This window comes from Vicugna pacos, unplaced genomic scaffold (assembly GCF_048564905.1).
Source record: "Vicugna pacos unplaced genomic scaffold, VicPac4 scaffold_19, whole genome shotgun sequence".
Classification (NCBI taxonomy): Eukaryota; Metazoa; Chordata; class Mammalia; order Artiodactyla; family Camelidae; genus Vicugna; species Vicugna pacos.
The window spans coordinates 63643027-63663950 of record NW_027328740.1 but is presented as its reverse complement, the minus strand read 5'-3'; the positions used below and the strand labels follow the sequence as shown (position 1 = coordinate 63663950).

Genomic DNA, 20924 nt, shown 5'->3' with positions numbered 1-20924 from the left:
AGCCTAACAGGTGCTGGGCCTGGGGGGCAGGAGACACTGGCTCCAGCCCCAGCTCAACCAGCGCCTCATTCTGCCTCTCGGGATTCAGCATCTCATCTATAAACAAAGGGTTGACACTGTCTCAGGACAGGCTTCCCAACAAAAATGAAATGAGAGCCATGTAAAGAAAGTTTCCCAGTTGCCACATTTAAAACGGTAAACAAAGAAACAAACCAACAAACAAAAAACAAATACTAGAAACAGATTTTAAGAACAGATCTTACTTAATCTACTGTATTTAAAATACTAACATTTTGACATGTAATCAATATAGGAAGTAACATGATAGTTAATATTCTTTTACTAGACAAGCCTCAGCGTCTGATGTGCATTTGACCTACAGCACATCTCAACACAGACCAGCCTCCTCCCCAGTGCTCCTAGCATCAGTGACTGTGGCTACTATATTGGACAGCAACTCCAGGGGTCCCACCAGTGGTCCTGGCTGAAAAGCGGGAGTAAGTGTCCACACTAACCCTAAAAGGATCTCTCTGAAACAAAGGCAGATTCACTTTTAAATGTCTGTAAACCGGCGGGCTGCCCCTCCCTCCCCCCTTGGCTACAAGACAGTCTTCTTCTTTGCTGATCCCTTTCTGGATGTAGGGAAGAAACCTGGCACACAGCCAGGGTGGACTGGTCTCCAGGGAAACTTACCTGCTGTCTGTCTTCAGTCCCATGACGTCCTCCTTCTCAAACGGGATGCAGAGGAGGGTGATCTTGTTCCCAGATATGTCGGGGGCCCCATCCAGCTACTTGGACTTGGGCAAGATGAGGAGTGACTCTGTGAAGTCCTCGATCCTCTTCTCCACCACCCTGCAGTCCTCGTAGATTGAAGGCCACGTTGGTGAGCGACTGCTCGGCTACCTCCCCATGCAACACAAAGACAAAGAGCTGAGAGTCATTAAGCGTGGTGTCATTCAGCTCCTCTGCATGTGGAGCTTCTCGAAGCCCTTGGCCGAGTGGCAGTCAGTAATGGTGACAAGGCCCACGACCTTGCAGTGGGTCTGGAAGTCGCTCCACCCATTCTCGGGCGCATAGTGGTGCCTGTAGTGGATACAGAGTGCCCACTGGGAGCCGCACGGGCTGGTCTGGCTCACCGAGGAGATTCGCTTATAGATGCAAAAGAAATTCTCCTCTGAGATGATCCCCACGGGTTGGAACACCACGGGAAGAGTCTCATAGTCCTCAGCACACTGCACGTAGTCAGGGATGCTGATGTTGCAGGCCCTGCTGAGAGGGGAGAGGAGATCGAGGTACATACTGTGCTGTGGGCTGTGGGCCCATCTGGGTTGCGGTGACCTGGTGTGTACCAGTCACAAGTCAAGGGAAGCCAAAGCAAATCCGGGGGGTACAGTTTGTCCTCAGAGTCTGCACATGGCTACCGTAGCTCGGATCACATTACCCAGCTTTTGGTCCAGGCTTCCTGCCCCTGCAGTGTAGGGTCATTTCTTGTTTTCTGTTTCCAAGCACCTATCAAGGCCCTGATGGAAAATCACTGCTCAAAAATGCTGAATAAATAAATGAACAAAGGAACTGCTTTCCCCAACCCCCTTCAGCAGAATATAAAGAAATATAAAGATCAAAAGATCTGGATTTCTATCCAAATTATTTGAACTCCTAAGCTGCAGAATAATGGATAAGAAAACTCTCCTTGGGGAGGAAGGTACAGTTCAGTGATAGAGCACAAGCTTAACATGTACGAGATCCTGGGGTCAAAGCCCAGAACCTCATTTTAAAAAATTAAACAAATAAATAAACCTAATTATCCTTCTCAAAAAAATTTTTTAATTAAAAATTCAAAAAACACCTTCAATTGACACATCATTGTAAACTTGAATAAACTTCAATTAAAAAAAACTCCTTGACTTACAAGAATATATCTGGATTACACAAGTTTGCAAATGTAAAATGCCTAGGGTACCACCTTCATAAAAAGGAGGGACTGTACAAATTTACTATCTCTCCTTTATGAGCTATATTTCCTTTTGGGGGGATTATAACCTCTCAGAGTTAATTTTCTCAGATTAAAAAACAAACATTACCTGATTCTCAGTACTGCTGAAGAATCAGATAACCCTAAGAAAGCATCTGACACACAGAGGTTACTCAATAAATGTTTGTTGAATGAATGAATAAACAAACAAAGTGAATGCTGCTCCCTGCCACAGACCATCATAATGGTAATACCTGGAAATCCCAGGCCCACGTTCCACCCGACTCTACACTAACCCTGTGTGTTTCTCTAAGCCCCAGTTTAATCGTGAATAGAAATGAGGGCAATAACACAAACCTCAAATTGTTACTGAGTCAGTAATGAATTGTACCCCAACATTGCAAGATGGAACCATTAAGGAAAACTGGGCAAAGTGTCCATAGGCCCTTTTCATTTAATCTCTTAGAATCACATGGGAATCTACATTACATCTCAAATAAAAAGTATAATTTTTTAAAGAGGTTATTGAGGTTAAGTGAGCTCACTGTCTCAAAAAATGAACACACAGTACAAATAGGACAATGCCCAGCCCATGAGATACACTCGGTTAACATTCCCACTGAACCCACTGGTCCCTTCAACTTCAGAGCACAAGGATGGGTCCTCGTGGCAATAGGCCACTGCACCTGAAGCTAAGAAAGCTAATGGTGCCCACTACCAAGAGCCCCAGTCACCACCCTTGTTCTAATTTTCTATTTGTAATTTTTTTTATTAAATAGAAACTCCCAATTGCATAGCCTTCACCTGACCAGATATCATGATTGCAGCCCTTCAAAACCTGACCACAGAGAACATGATGGCAGCCCTTCTTGGTGAAACAATAAAATGAAAAGCCATTTCCACAAGATCTCTGTGTAAATCTACTAGGGAACTTCATCCTGGACTGAGGAAGAGGACTGGGGAGGAGGGGGCAATCTCAGGCACGGAGAACTATGGGCCACCTGTCCCACGATGGACTTTAGACTCAACCCTCACCCTCCAGGAACTTCAAAATACACACCGACAGAGTGCTATGGACAAGATTATTTTTTTTAAACAAATCCCTGGATCCCTAGCAGGTCTTTTTTCTACCAAGACACAAATGGCTTATGTGTATAATGTTTCACAAAAGCCCTAAAAAATTATCACCCCAACTTGACACATCAAGAAACAGAGGTAGAGAACTTTATCTCATTGTACAAGATTAGAAAGAGGCCATGTCAGACACCGTATTTAAATCGAAGCCCCTGCTCCAGTGCTCAAACTAGAAAGTGTGACATACTGCCCCTTTCCTGCCCTCTCCCTGCAATAAATCTCTGAAGAGTCTTTTCTGTGCCACCTGGAATCACAATCACATCAATTTTCCACAAAGAGCTATGTCACCCCTTGGAGGAATTATCAAAATCTAAAGGGTTGGTTTGAGAGAAGAGATTTGCATTTTCTTTTTCTCAAAGGAAACATGGCTTTAAAAGAAACTGAAAAGCACTTATCTAGTCTAAGCCCTCATTGTGCAGAGAAAGAAACAGAGTCTCAGAAGAGATGAGGAAAGGGCCTTATTAACAAATATAGCCTCATTGCAGCACCAAGCCAGCACTGGGCACTTCTGGAGGAGAATCTGGGAGGCCCAGGAGAATGAGTGTTAGAAATAGGAAAGAGAAGAAGCATACAAACTCCTGTCTCTACACCACCATACCATGAATTTCCACCAAATTACCCAGTATGGGTGCACCAAATATTAAGGTGGGCTAAACAGGTTATAGAAACCTGGAATTCTCAACCATAGTGGAAATTCCAACATTTACTATGCTTTTTCCCCAGTTCAAGCATCAACTCAGTGGACTCTCTGTACCAGGGACTACATGAGGCCTGGAGTTCTCCCAAATACAGATCTCTATTACCACGTGTGCAAACCACATAAAGGCCACCAGAAGAAAAGTGCCCACAGATAAGATGGAATTACTGAAACTGAAAACTGTTAACCAGCATATATTACTAGCAAAAGCGGTGCTGCTAGAAATCGACTCATGGACATAGAAAGCAAACTGTGGTTAGCAGGCAGGAAAGGGAGGATTAATGGATACACATTAATAAATATAAAATAAATGACAAGGACCTACTATATTGCACAGGGAACTATATTCAATTTCTTGTAATGAGTTTCACTAAAAACACTCTAAAACAAATGTATATACATATGCATATGTTTATAACTGAATCTCTGCTGTACACCTGAAACTAACATTGTAAATTGACTACACTTCAAAAAAATAATTTTATATAATAAGTAAAAATAAAAGCAACTCCATTAAGAAAAAATAAAAGAACACTCTATTCCCCTTAGCTGTAGGTGGTGGAGAATTCTGGTTGCAAGCACCAACTCCGCTGGATCATTCCAGCAGTGGCTGTCACTCTTTCTGACCCTCAACGAGACACTTGGCTTCACTGAGGTTACTTTTCTTTTCTGTGAAGGCTACAGTTGCAACTAACAATGTATAGAATCTCATCATTCACAAGCCCAACAAATAGCGAGGACTTCCCATGGGCCAGGCTCTGGACAAATGAAAAGATAGGGTCCCAGATATATTCATGGGTAGAAGAATTTTATTCCATAAAGACATTAATTCTTCCTGTTTTCATAGGCAGATTCATTGCAATTCTGATTAGAATTCCTACCAGATTTTTCATGGAATATAACAAGTTAGTTTATGGTCAGGAATAGCCAAGAAACTTCTTTAGAAACACCACTGGGGAGGGGTGGATAGGTCATTCATGTCCACTGGTCTTTCTGAAGTGATGAAAACGTTCTGGAATAATAATGGTTGCACAAATGTGAATATGGTAAAAGCTGCTGAATTGTACCATTTAAATGGATGGACTTCATGGTGTGTGAACTATATCACAATAACGCTGTTATATGAAAAAATATTTCCTGACAATTATTTTTCTGTTTATACCACTAGTCTGCCTCACAATTTAAGAAAAACAAAAAACCAAAACAAAACAAACTGTGCCAGGAGCTCTTTAGGACTGCAATGTCCCTGGGTCTCCAATGCCTCTGGTGGTGCTGTTCCTGTTAAAACACACTAGCTGGGCTGGGCTAGTTAGAGACTGTAACTATCTTTTTAAGATCTACGGTCTCACGTTTCACCCTGGGAGAGGGAAGGAAGGAGGATGTCACAGCCTCATGCCTTCAGCTCATTTTTAAATGAACCAAGCCTTGCTTTCAACACTGTAAACCCTCGCAATATAAAAACACGTGACATCAACAAGCACCGCCATCATAACATCTGAAAGTGTTCAAGGTACTTACCTGGGGCAGAAACACTAAGGGAAGAGACCGAAGCTCGCTCAGCACTGACACTCCCTTTTCCGGACTCCAACTGGAGAAGCTGGGCGTCACAGCCTGAGGCTCTCAGCCCAGGGAGCAGCGCCCACGCCGCTGATCTGGTCCTCGGGGAGCGGGAAAGGGAAAGCAGAGGCGGTGGAAACGCTGTCTGCAGCCCCGCTCGGAGGCCAGCCCAAGCCCCAGCCCCAGCCGCCCGCCCCAGTCCATGTCCGCAGACACTGCCCGCCCGGGACACAGCCGGCCCAGGGGCGGGGACGGGCCGGCGGCCGAGGAGAGGCAGCCCGGGAGGAGAGGACTCACGGGTGGGAGAGGGGAAGGGGACGCCAGCCGCGGATTGAGGGGAGCCCGGCTGGGTGAGAGACGGCAGGGGCACACCTGGCCCTGGACAGGTGTGACCGAGGCGCCGGGGCAGGTGGCGCGGGCAAAGTGGTCTGGCCTGAGCAATTCAGCTGAACACAGGCTAACTGGCGCCCTGGGGGGCTGTGACAGGCGGACCGCCCTCCCGCAGCCTCCTGACCCCTTTCCCGGGGGCCCCCCAACTTGCAGTTCCACAGCCAGAGTCCCCGGCCCCAGGCAGGAGACAAAGGCCTTCCGGGTGACACAGCTGAGAAGCCTTTGGGCAGATCCCTGGCTTGGAGATGGAGCTTCCAACCAGCAGACCAGATAGCACCGACTGCGCATGCGCAGGAGGGCCAGCAATGTGCTCTTGGTTCTGTGAGAGAAGGTGGGACAGCGAGGGAGGGAGAAGATGAGAGCGGGTGGAGAGGAGGGTAACAGTGGGGGGAGACAGATGGACAGGAGGAGCAGAGAGAAGGGAGGACTCTGGAGAGGGGAGGGTCATAGCGGAGATGGAGAGAAAAAGATTTACCTCTGGGGCACCCCGAAGGAGGCAGCAAACCTGCCTCTGTACCCTTCTGTAACCCTTCAAGACCCGCAGCTGAAGTTTTACCTCCCTGATCCAGCCCTCCATCCGATGCTTCTGCAGAACAGCTACGGGTATCACTCCCGTTGCCCCCACGGGGAGCTAGGTTTCCTGTTGCTCTGGGAACCAAGCACCCGCAGGTGTTGTCACTCAGAACTACCTTGGGAAGAGTACATATTCCCCTTTTACACGCTGGGAAACAGGCAGGCACGATCTCTGCCTTAGCTCCACTGTCCCCGGTGTTGGGCTGGCGGGGAGCGGGGTGGTACAAGATCAGAGCCCCAGACAGAGCAGACTGCCTGAGTGTTGGTGCAGAGTCCCCATCCCTCCTGGATAAACCACACCCCACACTAGTGGAAACATCAAGGGCTCACAGTAGTTCCCTGGGTGTGGGAGAGCTGTCCTCATGTGAAGGAAAAGTCCAGCTGGACTAACAAGCTAAGTCACAAATCTAAGTGTGATAAGTGTCAGTTTACTGATCTAAATTCTGCTGGGTTAACTCGTAAATCTGAAGTTTATTGTCAGTTTATTGGGCTTACAACCTAACTCGTAAATCCAAGCTCAACAAGTGTCAGTAACTTGATCTATTACAAATTGATAAGCTCCAGTGTACTGATTCCTTGCTTTTTGTTGTTTGAGCCTTATTGGCTAATACCCCCTTACTTGTAATTAAGCCTTTAAAACCTCATGTGCACGTCTTGGAGGTGCTCAGAACTTCGGAGCAGAAGCCCCTCTGAGCCCGCCGGCATAATAATTCTGAGTACTCCAACACTCCGATTCGTGCTTGTTTCTTGGCTGGCCTGTTTCCATAACACTCAGCTCCAGTGCCCAGCTTTCAAGGTAGATAGGAGTGTTACCATGTCCAAATTCATTCTCCTCAGTGCAGAACAGGCCAATAAGTTGGGAGACCAGATGTTGGGGCATGGAATAGCAAGTTTCTGTAGACTTAGACGGCAAACTAATGTCCTGGAAAACCGTCTCCCCAAGTCACAATTCAGGATCCTTTCCTACGTGCTTGGTTGTTACAAACTTCTTAGTGTAGGAATCCCTTCTTGTTAGAATCCTTTGTTCTTGCAGCTATCTCCCTGGGTCAGATACCTGTCAACCTCCAACAAAACAAACTTTATTTTCTTTTCTGCAATTTGTTATCTTTTCATGAATGAAAAAGTGTTAAATATCCTTAAAGGTCAGAGCCTTCAGAATAGGCTCTTCTGTATATTTCAGGCTCTAGGCAACATTGTTTTAGAAGCAAAATGAAGCCTAGGAGACAGAGCATAGGGTTAAATTCAAAGGAACAGATCTAATATGGGGTCAGATTTGTTCTGTTTTATTACCCGGGCAGAAGCCACTTGAGGATTTAAATCACTTTAAGTTAAAAATAAGTAAAAGTTTAAAGGAATTTACACACATAGGTGGGAATGTGCAAAGCATACCTGGAAAAGCACCCAAAGGATAGTAAACAGTGGCATCTCCAGAGAGGGCTGAAAGAACAGAGGATGAGGGAAAACTTCTTTCACTTGTGTATTTTTGTGCTCTATTTGAGTTTTTTTTTTTAACCATTTGCTTGTATTTCTTTTTCAGTTAAAAAAATGTGTAATGGAGCAAAGGAGTAACTAGCTTAGCAAATACAGTAGCCATGGAATCACTGAGTCATCCCTTTTGATTTAAGCCAGAAAGCATTTATTGACTCTCTCCAATGTGCTCATTCCTGTTTTAAGACTTCTTTTATTATTATTATTATTATTATTATTATTATTATTATTATTATTATTACTACTACTATTACTATTATTACTTTTATTTTATGAAATAATAACATGGAATACCTCACCCCTGCCCATGGCTGGTGGAAAACCAACTGGGTTTTAATTGAGTTGTTTTCCAAGGAGTAGAGATGTGTTATAAACAGAACACATCTTCAGGGCAAAACAGGCAGAGTGCTTCTCCAGCAGGCCAGATAGCTATGAAGGGTTTTCAACAGAGGCGCCCAGAAGCTGAGAGAGAAAGCCTCCAAGACACTACAAAAAGCTGCCCAAAATGCCTTCTCCATGGCACTACTGAACTAGGAAAGAACAAATCTGTCTCCATATTTGATCTGTTCCTTTGATTTTAACAAAGACAAGTTAATATACTCTGGTCTTTTCATGGGTTATGATGTCACAGAGGAGATGGACAGGTCAACAAGGAATCACTCTGCCGTGATCACGGAGCCGGGGAAAGGGATGGGCTGCAAGATGTATGATGCAGCCGCAAGTGTGCCCATACTTCTAGGCAGGTATCCAAAGTCGCCTCGACAAAGTGTCAAACACTTGGGCCCACGTCCTCATCAACAGACATGTATTAAAGAGAAACGGAAACATATAAAAGGCCAATACCCTTGCTGAGTACACCGTCCAAAGTGCAAAGTCTCAGTTTGACAACTGGCCATCTCTGTTCCCTGGGATTTATTCTTGGAGAACCTTAAAAACCACTCCTCTCTCCTCAAGAAGTGCTGCATATTTGTCCTATCTTTGGCTCAGGGATGGAGCACGTTCAAGTGAACTTTAATGTCTGCACAGATTTGACTGTCTTTCTCCAGGTTCACTTGTCCATTCCAAAGAGGCCTGAGCTAAGTCCATCCTCCATAAGATCAATTCCCTCCAGTGACAGATCATTGAGCCAGCAATTAAAAGCCAATTGAACAAGAATGTCCTCAGCTAAAAAGTTCACCCACCCTTCACTGTTTTCTTAATCTCTTCTCCTGGCTAATTGCAAAAGACTAACACCTCCCTCCACCAAGCTAACCAACTATGTCATTTTGTCTCCCCAAAGAGAAAGTAAGGTCCATAAAAGAGGAGACAACTGCATAGTCACCTCTGAATTCCTAGCATATAGTAATGTCAATAAATAGAACTATGATTATTGCTACTTTCCTTTAAAAGCTTTCTGGTTATTTGAATGAGACCTTGGAAGAGAGGTGTTTGCTGTCCAGTATCTTGATCCACAAGATTCTGGAGGCCTTTTTCGGAATGGCTGTTCACTGATTCATTCAAAACACAAGTTATCAGTCAAGGAGAAGCTGTGATTTTCTGCCAGGAGTTTGTGGTCCCTCTCATGCCAGAACAGCTTTAACCTATATCCTTACTTTGGATTTGTTATTTTTCCCGTCTTCCAGCAAAAGTGACTTTCCTTACTTTCTTGCCTTGAGGAATTTTTTTTCCAATTTCACCCTTTAGTAAAGCAAGATTCTCGGGATGGGCTTGGCCCATAATATGATCACCCATCCAACTCCTAGTGTGAGAGGCCTGGGGCTCACCCCCTGCCCTCCTGTCAAGGCAACTGAAAATCAGTTTAGGAGCCAACCAGCACCCCAGGGCTTCTAAGGCTCGTGTATCTCCGAGAATCTCTGCTTTCTCGTTTGTCTTGGCTTCTGAAAATTTCCCCTCACTTTCTTGACAATTAGTTGTGCAGCTTGAAAGATGAGGAAGGAAGGTTTTATTTCTTAATCAGCAGTTTAAGGAACTTGTGTAATGAAGGTTTCCACGAGTTTCTAGAACCCTCCATTGCTGAGACAGAAAACACACTAGACATTTTCTAAATTTAGCTCTCATGTGCATTTTTTCTTTGCTTTTGTTTTCTTAACTGTTAACAGACATTTTTTAATTAAAAAAAAATAAGGCCCCAAATAGGATAGAACATTGAAGGGGCAAACAAAATTAAAGGGCAAAGACAGAAAAATGATAACTACTCTACAAAGTTAATAAAATACATACCCTATGTATCAGAACAGCAATTCTCAGTAACAGCTAATTGAAACATGATGATGAGGTAAAATTTCTCTCCTGTCAGGACATGGCCAACAGAAAATACAATTAAACCAACAAACTAATATCTTAATTCTGGCGAGGTACAGAAGCCTACAAGCTAAATGTGTCTTCTTCTGGAAAAGAGGGAGACTCATCAGCTATTTTCTGTGGAGCCTGAGCCCACGGGGAGGACGGTGAAGTGAGCTCTGTAAGTACCCAGTTAGCAACGTGATTGATGAATAAATAGACGTGAGCTTTGATGACAGAGGTGATACTAATATTCATTTCTCCTGTAAAGTATGATTTCAAGTTCAGTGATCAATACTTCGGCGTCCTCACGTGTTGAGATAATAGGAAAATGCACAGCCTGGGCCCAGACTTCCTCTTTCAGCTCGTGACAATGCACTTAGATGTCTCAAGGTCACCTCCAACTCCACCTGCAAAGAGCTGACTTCATGGTGCTCCTCCCATAGCCGTCCCGCCCAGGGCACCTGGTCGGGGGGTAAGATCTCCCTGCCTCTCCCAACTCAGTCCCATCACTCACAGATGTGAATGGACTCCTCCTTCAGGGCCCAGATATCCTCAGTCACCAAGTCCCACCAACATCACCTGACCTACCTGGTACTCACTGGCACTCACTCAGCACTGACACTGTGATGGAGACCACGCTGCATACTGTGCACACGTCATCTCACTGGATCTCCACAACAGTCCTGGGAATTGGGTACATCACTGCTTCAATTGATTAGATAAATTGTTTCACTTCCTTGAGTGCGTCATCCAAAGTGACACGGCGACTGAGCCACAAGCCTGGGCCTGAAAACCACTTGAAAATTGAACACTGCTACACCTCGCAGACACTCTACTATGACTCATCACATCATCTCCTGCCGAGCCTTCTAAATGTTTCCAAGCATTCTACGAGACAAAAGTGAACTATGAGAGCACCCCACTCCCCTACTTAAAATCTGTCAATGACGGTCCACTGCCCTTAGGAGAAAGCCCCACCTGGCCTGAGCACAGCCCAACGGCTCAGCATCTGCATTCCCTGCGCGGCAGCGCCGCCTCACCCACCACGCAACTCTACCCATACCGTGTCCAGGACAGGGATGCTGACTCCGTACAACCAAGGACTTGTCTCACTCGAACAATGAACACCTTCTTCAGTGTTCATCTTCTTCATTGCTGACACTCAGAAAAATGTTTTCTTAGGATGAATCAATATCTTTTTCCTTACAATTTCCTATCATTGATAATGAGCCCCCACCAAAAGAGAGAAGACTTAATTCTCAGTCTCCTTATCAGTACAGTGAGAATAACAGGGAAATATGTGAGGTTTTAAGAGAAATAATATTCATGTGAGGCTGAGGGACAATTCCATCATACAGTAAGCACTCAATATGTGCTTACTTAATATTAATAAGAATATATTGCATTCTAGCAACTTTCAATCAATGTTTTATGACTTTGTCCAACCGACTACTGATAAACTGTTGGACGAGCCCCTTTGAGCAGATCAGCACAAGGGTACTAGGAGAGGTAAGCGCGGAATCCAGTTACAGCTGCAGCCACCCAGCAGTACGGGGAGGGGACAGTTTGCTCAAACTCTTACATGTTGCTTGAGCATTTAGTTGTCATTATTGAATAAAGACAGGTGTTCTTTAGTCAAAGCTCCTGAAACATAAATCTTCAAAGATTGATGCAAATTAGGTTTCAAGTACAACATTCTCACTAGAAATTATTTGAAAACTTTAGTCTTAGCTACTCTGCACATCAAAAGGGAATGTTCTTAATGTATCTGACTAAATACAACGAAAGGGTTGTTTAAAAGAAATTAAGAAGAAGCCATCCTGAATAAGCTCTCAGTATCATCTGCAAAAAGCCCCACCCAAGGGTCTCATTTCTCACTTCCACATAGGGGTTCAGGTAGCTTAATTGGGTCTTGGTTTCTTATAACACGGGGCAGGGAATAGTTGTGGATAGATATATGTAGCAAGTATATAGCTAGGGTATTTGCTGTAAAGGGATTCTAGAAATAAGAAGATTGATAATATAGTCCCACCCATAAGAAACTCAGCCTTTCCATTTACAACAGCATTAAAAACAAAATGAGAGATTCATTTAACAAAAATTTACAAGATACGTACATTGAAATATTTGAAGTATTACCAAAATAAATTTTAAAAGATCTACATATATGGAAGACATCCCAATTTCATGGAATCATAGACAATATTATTAAAAATGTTAAGACTCCTCAAAGTGATCTACATATTCAGTGGAATTCCTATCAAATTTCCAGCTGACTTCTTTGTAAAAATTGAAAAACTGATCCCAAAATTCATATGGACGTTCAAGGGGCAAAGGGCAGCCAAAACAACCATGAAAAAGAAGAGTAAGTCGGAGGACTCACTTTAAAGGGTAATAAAATGCTATAGTACTAAGTCAGTATGGTACTGGCATAAGTTTGGATAAATAAATCTATGAGACACAATAAAAACCCAAGGGGAAAAAACTTACATTTACAGAGAGTTTTCCACAAGGGGGCCAACAACACTCCATTAAAGAATAGTCTATTCAACAAATGGTGCAGGGACAGCTGGGTATCTGCAGGCAAAAGAATCAATCTGGAATCTGAACACTCATATTTTATATAACAAACAAAAATTAATTCAAAATAGATCACAGGCAGAAATGTAAAAGTTAAACCTATAAACTTTCTGAAAGAAGACACAGCATAAATATTTGTGGTCCTAGGATAGGCTTTGGTTTCCTAGATACAATACCAAGAGCACAAGTGATAGAAGAAAAAAGCAGGTAAACTGGACTTCATCAAAATTAAAACCCTTTTCTTATAAAGGACATCATCAAGAAAGTGAAATGACAGGGGAAATGGGTATCTCAAGTGATAGAGTGTGTGCTTAGCAAGAAAAATAAAATAAATCAATACATCTAATTATCACCCCTGTAAAGAAATTGTTTTAAAGTTTAAAAAAAATATAGTGAAAGGACAATGTGCAGAATAGAAGAAAAATTTTGCAAAGCATGTATCTAATAAGAGAGCAGCATCCAGGATATATAACAAATGCTTACAACTGAGCAATACAAGAAAATAGACCCAAATTTTAAATTTACCACGAATTTAAATAGATATACAAATGGCCAATAAGCATATGAAATGATGCTCAGCATCACTAGCCAAATCAAAATTAAAATGAGATCTCATTTTACACACACTAGGATGGTTATAACCAAAACACGGACAATAACAAATGTCATTCAGGAGGCAGAGAAACCGCATTTGCGGCCAGAGGAAAGGGACAATGGTGCAGCTTCTTTGGAGAAGTCTGGTATTTCCTCAAAAGCTTAGAGTTATATGGCTCAGCAATTCCACTCCTACATATAGAGTCATCCATCAGTATCCTCGGGGGGTTGGTTTCAGGAACCCCACACCCTGGAAACCATAATCCAAGGATGTTCGAGTCCCTTTACAATCAGCCATCTGGATCCATGTAGTGGAAACTACAGGTATGGCGGGCCAAATGTACAGCCAACAGAATGAAAACAAATTCTCATAAAAAATTTCACATCAATATTCATAGCAGTATCATTCAGAGTAGCCAAAAGTTACTAACAATATCCATCCATCAATGAACGGATAAACAAAATTACCAAGAATAGGCCCACAAACTTTTGGTCATTGAATCTTTGCCAAAGGAGGTGAGAACATACAATGGAGTAAAGGCAGCCTCTTCAGCAAATGGTGTAGGGAAAACTGCACAGCTGCATGTAAATCAATGAAGTTAGACTACTCCCTCACAGCATACACAAATATGAATTCAAAATGTGTTAAAGACTTAACCATGCAGACAAGACACTATAAACCTCTTAGAAGCAACCATAGGCAAAACATCTGACATACATCTAAGCAATGTTCTCCTAGAGCAGGCTACTCAAGCAATAGAAAAACAAACAGAAATATACAAGTGGGATCAAATTAAACTTACAAACTTTTTCATAGCTAAGGAAAGAGTAAGCAAAACAAAAAGACAACCAACCTATGGAATGGGAGAAAATAGTTGCAATAAATGAAACTGATAGGGGCTTAATTCCCAGAATATGTAAACAGCTTTTACACTTAATAAGAAAGAAAAACAAACAATTCAATTCAAAAATGGGCAGAAGTCCTAAAGAAACATTTCTCCAATGAAGACGTACAAATGGCCAGTAGGCACATGAAAAAATGTTCAATATCATTCTCAGAGAAATGCAAATCAAAACTGCAATCAAGTATCACCTCTAACCAGTCAGAATAGCCATCATTCAGAAGTTCACTGACAATAAATACTGGAGAGGCTGCGGAGAATTGTGAACACTCCTACACTGTGGTGGGAATGCAGTTTGGTGGAGCCATTGTGGAAAACTGTATAGAGGTTCCTCTAAAGGCAAAAACTTGGCCTCCCATATGAACCAGCAATCCCACTCCTGGGCATATATCTAGAAGGAACCCTAATTCAAAAAGACACCTACACCCCAATATTCACAGCAGCACTATTTACAATAGCAAGACATGGAAACAACCTAAATGTCCACTGACAGATGACTGGATAAAGAGGATGTAGCATATTTGTCCAATAGACTACTATTCAGACATAAAATAATAATAAAATAATGCCATTTGTAGCAACATCAATGGACATGGAGAATGTCATTCTAAGTGAAGTAAGCCAGAAAGAGAAAGAAAAATACCATATGAGATCTCTCATATGTGGAATCTTAAAAAAAAAAAAAAAGAAACAAAAAGATAAACTTATCTACAGAACAGAAACAAACACAGAGTCATAGAAACCAAACAATGGTTACCAGATGGGAGAGGGTGTGGGAAGGAATAAATTGGGAGTTCAAGATTTGCAGATACTGAGTATGTAAAGAATAAACAACAAGTTTATACTGTATAGCACAGGAGAATATATTTAATTTCTTATAGTAACGTATGATTAAAAAGAGTATGAAAATGAATACATGTATGTTCCTATTTAACTGAAGTGTTGTGCTGTACACAAGAAACTGACACAACATTATAAACTGACTAGACTTCAATGAAAATATATTTAAATAGACCAAAAACGAAAACAAAGAAAAAGGATACTATCAATCAAAAAGAATAAAGTACTGATTCAGGCTACAATATGGAAGAACCTCGAAACGTTATGCTAAAATAAGCCAGACACAAAAAGGCAAATAATGACCTTTAAGGTGAACTGTATCTAAGCGTTTATTGTACTACTCCTGTAAATTTTCCGGAGGTTTGAAATCTATCAATATCAAAATAAAATGTATTATACTTTAAAAACTTAAAACGCTTCCTCACAGGAGGGCTTTAATTATTAAATGCAGAAACGCACGTAAACCTCTTGGAACAACACTTTGCATGTCCACACACAATCACTGCTGTCACTGCCACTCAGAGGGTGGTGCCAGCGCTGATGAGAGCTGCCTCCACTCGCTCCCCTGCAGACAGTTGTGAGGGCTTGAGCTCTGACAGGCAGGGTGAGCGTGAACCTGGGTCAGACACAGCCACGTCCCAGACTCTGCGTTACCCAAATTTCTTATACAAACTGCAACATGTAATGTAAACACGCTAGAGGGATGTATCATACAACACAGGGAATACAGCAATGTTTTAGAGTAACCATAAATGGAGCATCTATTGCACACCTGAAACTACTATCATATTTTAACTCAGCTATAACTTTATAAAAAATTAAAAAATAATTTTAAAATGTTATCACTTTAATATTCAATTCGGTTTTTAAGTAACTACTAAACAGCTTAGAAAATATAAAAGCATTTAATTGTGCTGTTGGTTTACATATTTATTTACATTCAGACTCTTGCTTAAAGAGAATTTAAACAATTTTTTTAAACACAGCTTAACAACCAAAACAACAAAAAGGCAAAACTGAGAGTGAAGAGAAAATTGAGATTCAATAGTTAAATGAAACCTTGGGGAGATAAACTCATAAAAATGGATTCCATGAAGTCAGGGCAAATGTTAAAGGCTGACTAGGAATTCAGCTGTAAGATTCTTGGCAGCTAAAGTAAAAAGAAAAAGATGATGGGGCGGGAGGTAGAGGGTGTGCTTAGCGTGCAAGGGGTGCTGGATTTAAGCCCCAGGGCCTCCACTAACAGATAAATACATCTAATTAACTCCCCACCAAAACAGCCCCAAAGAAAAGAAAAAGAGAAATTTCTTTCCCAAAAAACCCTGATATTAAATTTGGTTTAAATACTTAAGAAAAGTAAAAAAGAAAAATAGAAAAGATAAGTGACACTGTGAAGAAAAAGCCCAGCTGGGCTAACAAGATAAGTCACAAATCTGTGTGATAAGTGTCGGTTTACTGATCTAAGTTTTGCTGAGCTACCTGGTAAACCTGAAGTTTAGTGTCAGTTTACTGGGTTAATAAGCTTACTGGTAAATCCAAGGTCAACAATTGTCAATAACTTGATCTTTTTCAAGTTGATAAGCTTCAGTGTACTGATTCCTTCCTTTTTTTTGTTTGAGCCTTATTGGCTAAGAGCACCATACTTGTAATTAACCCTATAAAACTTCATGTGCAGGTCTTGGAGGTGCTCAGAGCTTCAGAACAGAAGCCCCTCTGAGCCCGCCAGCGTAATAAATCTCATTACTCCCACCCTCTGAGTGGTGCCTGTTTCTTGGCTGGCCTGTTGTTTCCATAACAACACAAGCAATAATGCCCGTGAGATAAATCTGTGGTAGCTGCTGGCAGGTCCCCATGTCTCACGTGGGAAAATCTGAAACATCATTCTCACCACTCAGAGTCATCATAAGCCCACCCCACCCATCCTGCTGTTAAATGCAGGAGCACAGGCAGGGACTGGCCTTTGCTGTCTCTGTGTCAACACAGTGAGACAGGATGGAAGGGGGCAGAGCACAGCCATTTAAGTAAGGCCACAGCAATTAACACCAAAATGGTGAAGGATTCAACCCCCAATAGGCCTTGAGGCTCAGGATGAAGAGATTTAACTTCTAGCAGAGCTTGAGATTCAGTAAACACCCATTGTAATAGTAACATGGTGAATAACATGCCCCAGGCACCATGGCGGTCCAAAGGCTAGCCACAAAATGTCACAGGGTGGGAAAAGGCCAACTCCCTGGGAATCCCAGCCCCTTGCCCTAAGGCTGGTCCTTCTACTTATTAGCATATGAAACCACCAAGCTCAAGAAAACAAGCAACACAGCTCCACCTCGCGGTCACCACTCTCTCACCCTCTTCGGAGAAGACCCACACTCTGTCTGTGGAGTGTATGTACCTACTTTTAAACTGAGCATCAAACCCCCACACCTCGTGAAGTTTCTCTTGCATTTCAATGTATTTCTCTGAATAAATCTACCTTTAATCAACACTGGCTTGCTCTTGAAATTTTTACTGCACGAAGCCAAGGAACAAAATCCGATGGGGCACATCTCAGGGGCTCAACCAAAGCATGGGACACAGCCCTTCTCATGCCCCACTTTTTTTATTCTTGTATCAACAGGACTGGGCTGTGAAGGGAAGTCTGAAGCCCCAGCTAAGGGACAGAAGCAGCCTCCAGAGCTCCAACTGGCGGCCAGCCTCTCCCCCAACATGGGCCTTGGCGTCTGCCCGGTTCTCTGTGTTTCTTTGTTGTGCTGACTCCCCAGCCTGACAGCGTACTCCTAGGCCTGTCCCCACAAAACCCTTCTCTCCAAAATACAAGCACATCATGTCAGAATCCTCTTGTTCAACCAGTAAATGTTCAGCCCATTTTTTTCCTCCCCAATAAAGTATCCAACTGTCCTCCCTCCCATCTCACCACTTCTTTCTTTGTGAGAAATCTACACTCGCCAAACTCCATCCTGAACGAAGGTGCCTTGCTGGTTGGGACCGGCATGTTTCTTTCTCACACAGCCTGCGTCCTTTCACTTTCCCCTTGTTACCTTAAAAAAGCCTTTCCTGAGTCACCCACCCCTCTGATTCTGAACTTCACAAAGTGCTGAGTTTGCAGTCACTGTGTGCATACCTCCCAGGTTTTGAATAGGTTTCCTACGCAAGATCTTCATTAAGGAGCTGCATCAAGAAGTTTAAAGAGGTTATTCATACATCTGAGCGGAGGAGCCTGCAAAAAATTAAATGGCTTTGAAGAGAGAGTTAACCAGGGACAGAGAATTCGCAGGTCCTAGTCAAAAGTGTCATGAGGCAAAATGTTCCTCAAAGGCTCAGAGTGGCTCCTGGACACGGAATCGGCAGGGAGGAGGTGACAGGCATTGAGTGGGGTGAGTGATACAGGGCACACTCCCCCAGCTGGGGAAGAATAGGTTTTATTCTAGTTTTCCAAACAATTTCTTACTACCTATTTCTCCTATTGTCACATACTATTTCCTACGAATTAAACATATCAATGTCAGTCATTTGGGCCACTTGGGAGAAGCTACACGATGCCATTCACAAGGCTGGGTATGACAGCCACACCAGTCTAGGTTGAAAGACCAGTGGGGGTATTTCCATGGTATAAAAGGGCATGCAGCAAACTCCGCAGCTTCAATGACCTCATCTCAAAGGTGGGGCCAATAAAACTACCAAGCAAAGTGCGTGGTGATTATGGCCGACATCTTTTTACTAGGAAATTGCCCGAGACAGCTGCCGCTTAATGAGGAATGAGTACGAACATTGAGGCCCTGTCTACCTGGCCACACGCGCCCTGCCTTCCTGCTTTGGTGCAGCAGCAGAGCTTGTTTAGCTGAGATGAACGCCCCCAGAGTAGCCCCGAAGGGAAAGTTCCCAGCTCTACACGGCGAGGCCTGTTCCTTCCTTTCTCAGAGCTGATCACAGTTTGCAGTCGTCTCTTTTTATGTTTATCCCTTTTGTAACTGCCTTTCCTCCAGAGATTTTCCTCAAGCAGCACAGGGCCAGGTGTGTCTTGCGGCCTGCCGGATATTCTGGGCTGAGAAACAGCCGATCCCACATCTGGCTTTGGTGCTGAACGGAGAGGGCAGAAGGCCCAGGGGACCATGCTGAACCGAGGCCCCTGAACCCAATATTATGGTCTGACTTTGGGCAAATTACACAGTCTTCTTTACCCTGAGATTCCTCATCTGTCCATGAAAATAACTGTCCATGGCACACAGATTTACAAGGATTAAAGTAAATCACCGAATTCACAACCTAGCCAAGGGGCTACCAGTGCATCCTCATCAGACAAATACAGCCTTTACGGCTCTGACACACGCCAAGCGTCGTGGCAGCACAAATTGTACACTGCTAAGTTCCAGTGTTTTAAGTGCTTCATGAGTGCTATAATACTCTTTAGAACATACAAAATTCCCAGGAAGAAACGGATATTATCATGCCCATTTCACAGATTCTCCAACAGGTTAAGAGAGTTTACATTCTAGTCCAAGGCCCAATGGTGAGGAAATGGCGATTTAAACCAGAATCTGGGCCCAGGCCTTCGCTCCATCTCTATCCCATCCACCTGACCACTTTCCTATGAATTCCACCTGTCCAATACCGAAGTTTGCAGCCGGCCAGCTCTTAAATGCAATGTGTGCCACCGTTTGTCAATGTTGGTTAATAACCATAAACACTTCTCAGAAAGCACTTCAGAAAGAAAAGTTGGACTCACGTCCCTGCCCACAAAGAAGAGGAACTCTGCCTTGCCTTCTCCTGTAACGTGCAGAAACCCTTCCCATTCACCACTGAATCCTTTTGTATGCCTCCTCCGTGTTTACGTTTGCACACGTCTTATTAAAGTAAAAGGTACCTGTAGTAATTCCATCTCGGTTCCTTTCCAAGTTTCCAGATTATCCATAATCAGTGTAATATCATAATTTCCTGTGAAAAAAATACTACAATGTGAATGAAAATACTGCAACCATGTCACTAAACAAAGAATGCTGAAACCAAGTCATCAGCGCTGCCGCCACCCCCCAGTGAAGACAGGCCTGCAGCCACTCACAACGGTGCCCTCTGAGCAGACTCAGAATAAGAAAAGACAGATTACTGGCCTTAGATATCTAGGTGCTTGTCTAAAGAATATATTCAGTGAGCCCAAATGTTTGCTTCCTCCCATATATTGAAAAGCACTAAATTCTTGAACTTGAGATAACTGGCTTTCTTTAGATAACAAGCAATGTTTTATTGTTCCAATTACCTGGTCTCTGTTGTAAAGCTCCTATATATTCTAGCTCTTCTCAACCTCTTCTGAGCAGTCCGTCAGAGTGATCTGAGTGGCTGTCATCCCGGCTAGAGTCCTCCCGCCAAATAAAACATAACTCTAAACTTTTAGGCTAAACATGTATTTCAGTCAACAGTTTTGACCACCATGAAGGGACCCAGAGCAGACTTCTCTCCACCTGGACTCTCCGAGTAACCGGAGCCTTGGTACCAGCAGTGGCCCTTTGTGCCCATCCGCCTCCTCGGGGAGTCCAGATGAATTTGTGTGAGTCTGTCCTGGTTCTCGGATCTCCCATATTGATTGATGGTCCTGAGTTTTATTTGGCAGTGTATCCAGGTACCTGGCCCCCCAGTTAAAAGAGTGGGGGGAATTACCCACCCAGTGGAGACATGCTGGGTGGGGCCTTGTTGAAAGGTAACAGGAAATACCCACCTTGAAGAGACGCCCGATGTGGAGCTGGTGGAAATATACATGGAAAATACTCACCCAGTGGAGATGTCCTGAGTGGGTCCAAGCTGAAAGACACTGGGGTCAGGACTGGGTGTTTAGGTAAGAGGCTGGTCTAATGCTTTCTTCAATTTGGTTACCTGCATTGAATTTTTCAGTATAAAAGTAAAAGTCTTATGAAGAACCTTTCAATTC

General features: G+C 43.1%; 1 protein-coding gene across 2 annotated transcripts in view; it reads right to left on the bottom strand.

Annotated features, from left to right (window-relative positions):
- LOC140693133 (uncharacterized) overlaps positions 1 to 20924 on the bottom strand; it is a 113651-nt gene that overhangs the window by 54350 nt on the left and 38377 nt on the right. Inside the window, exons 1-2 of one of the 2 annotated variants that reach the window (XR_012068831.1) lie at positions 1137 to 1247; positions 694 to 899 (exon numbers count right to left, since the gene is read on the bottom strand). The exons of the other annotated variant lie outside the window; for it this stretch is intronic. The gene's annotated coding sequence lies outside the window, so the exon portion shown is untranslated. Of the gene's footprint in view, positions 1 to 693; positions 900 to 1136; positions 1248 to 20924 lie in introns of those variants that run through there. 2 annotated transcript variants of the gene reach the window in all.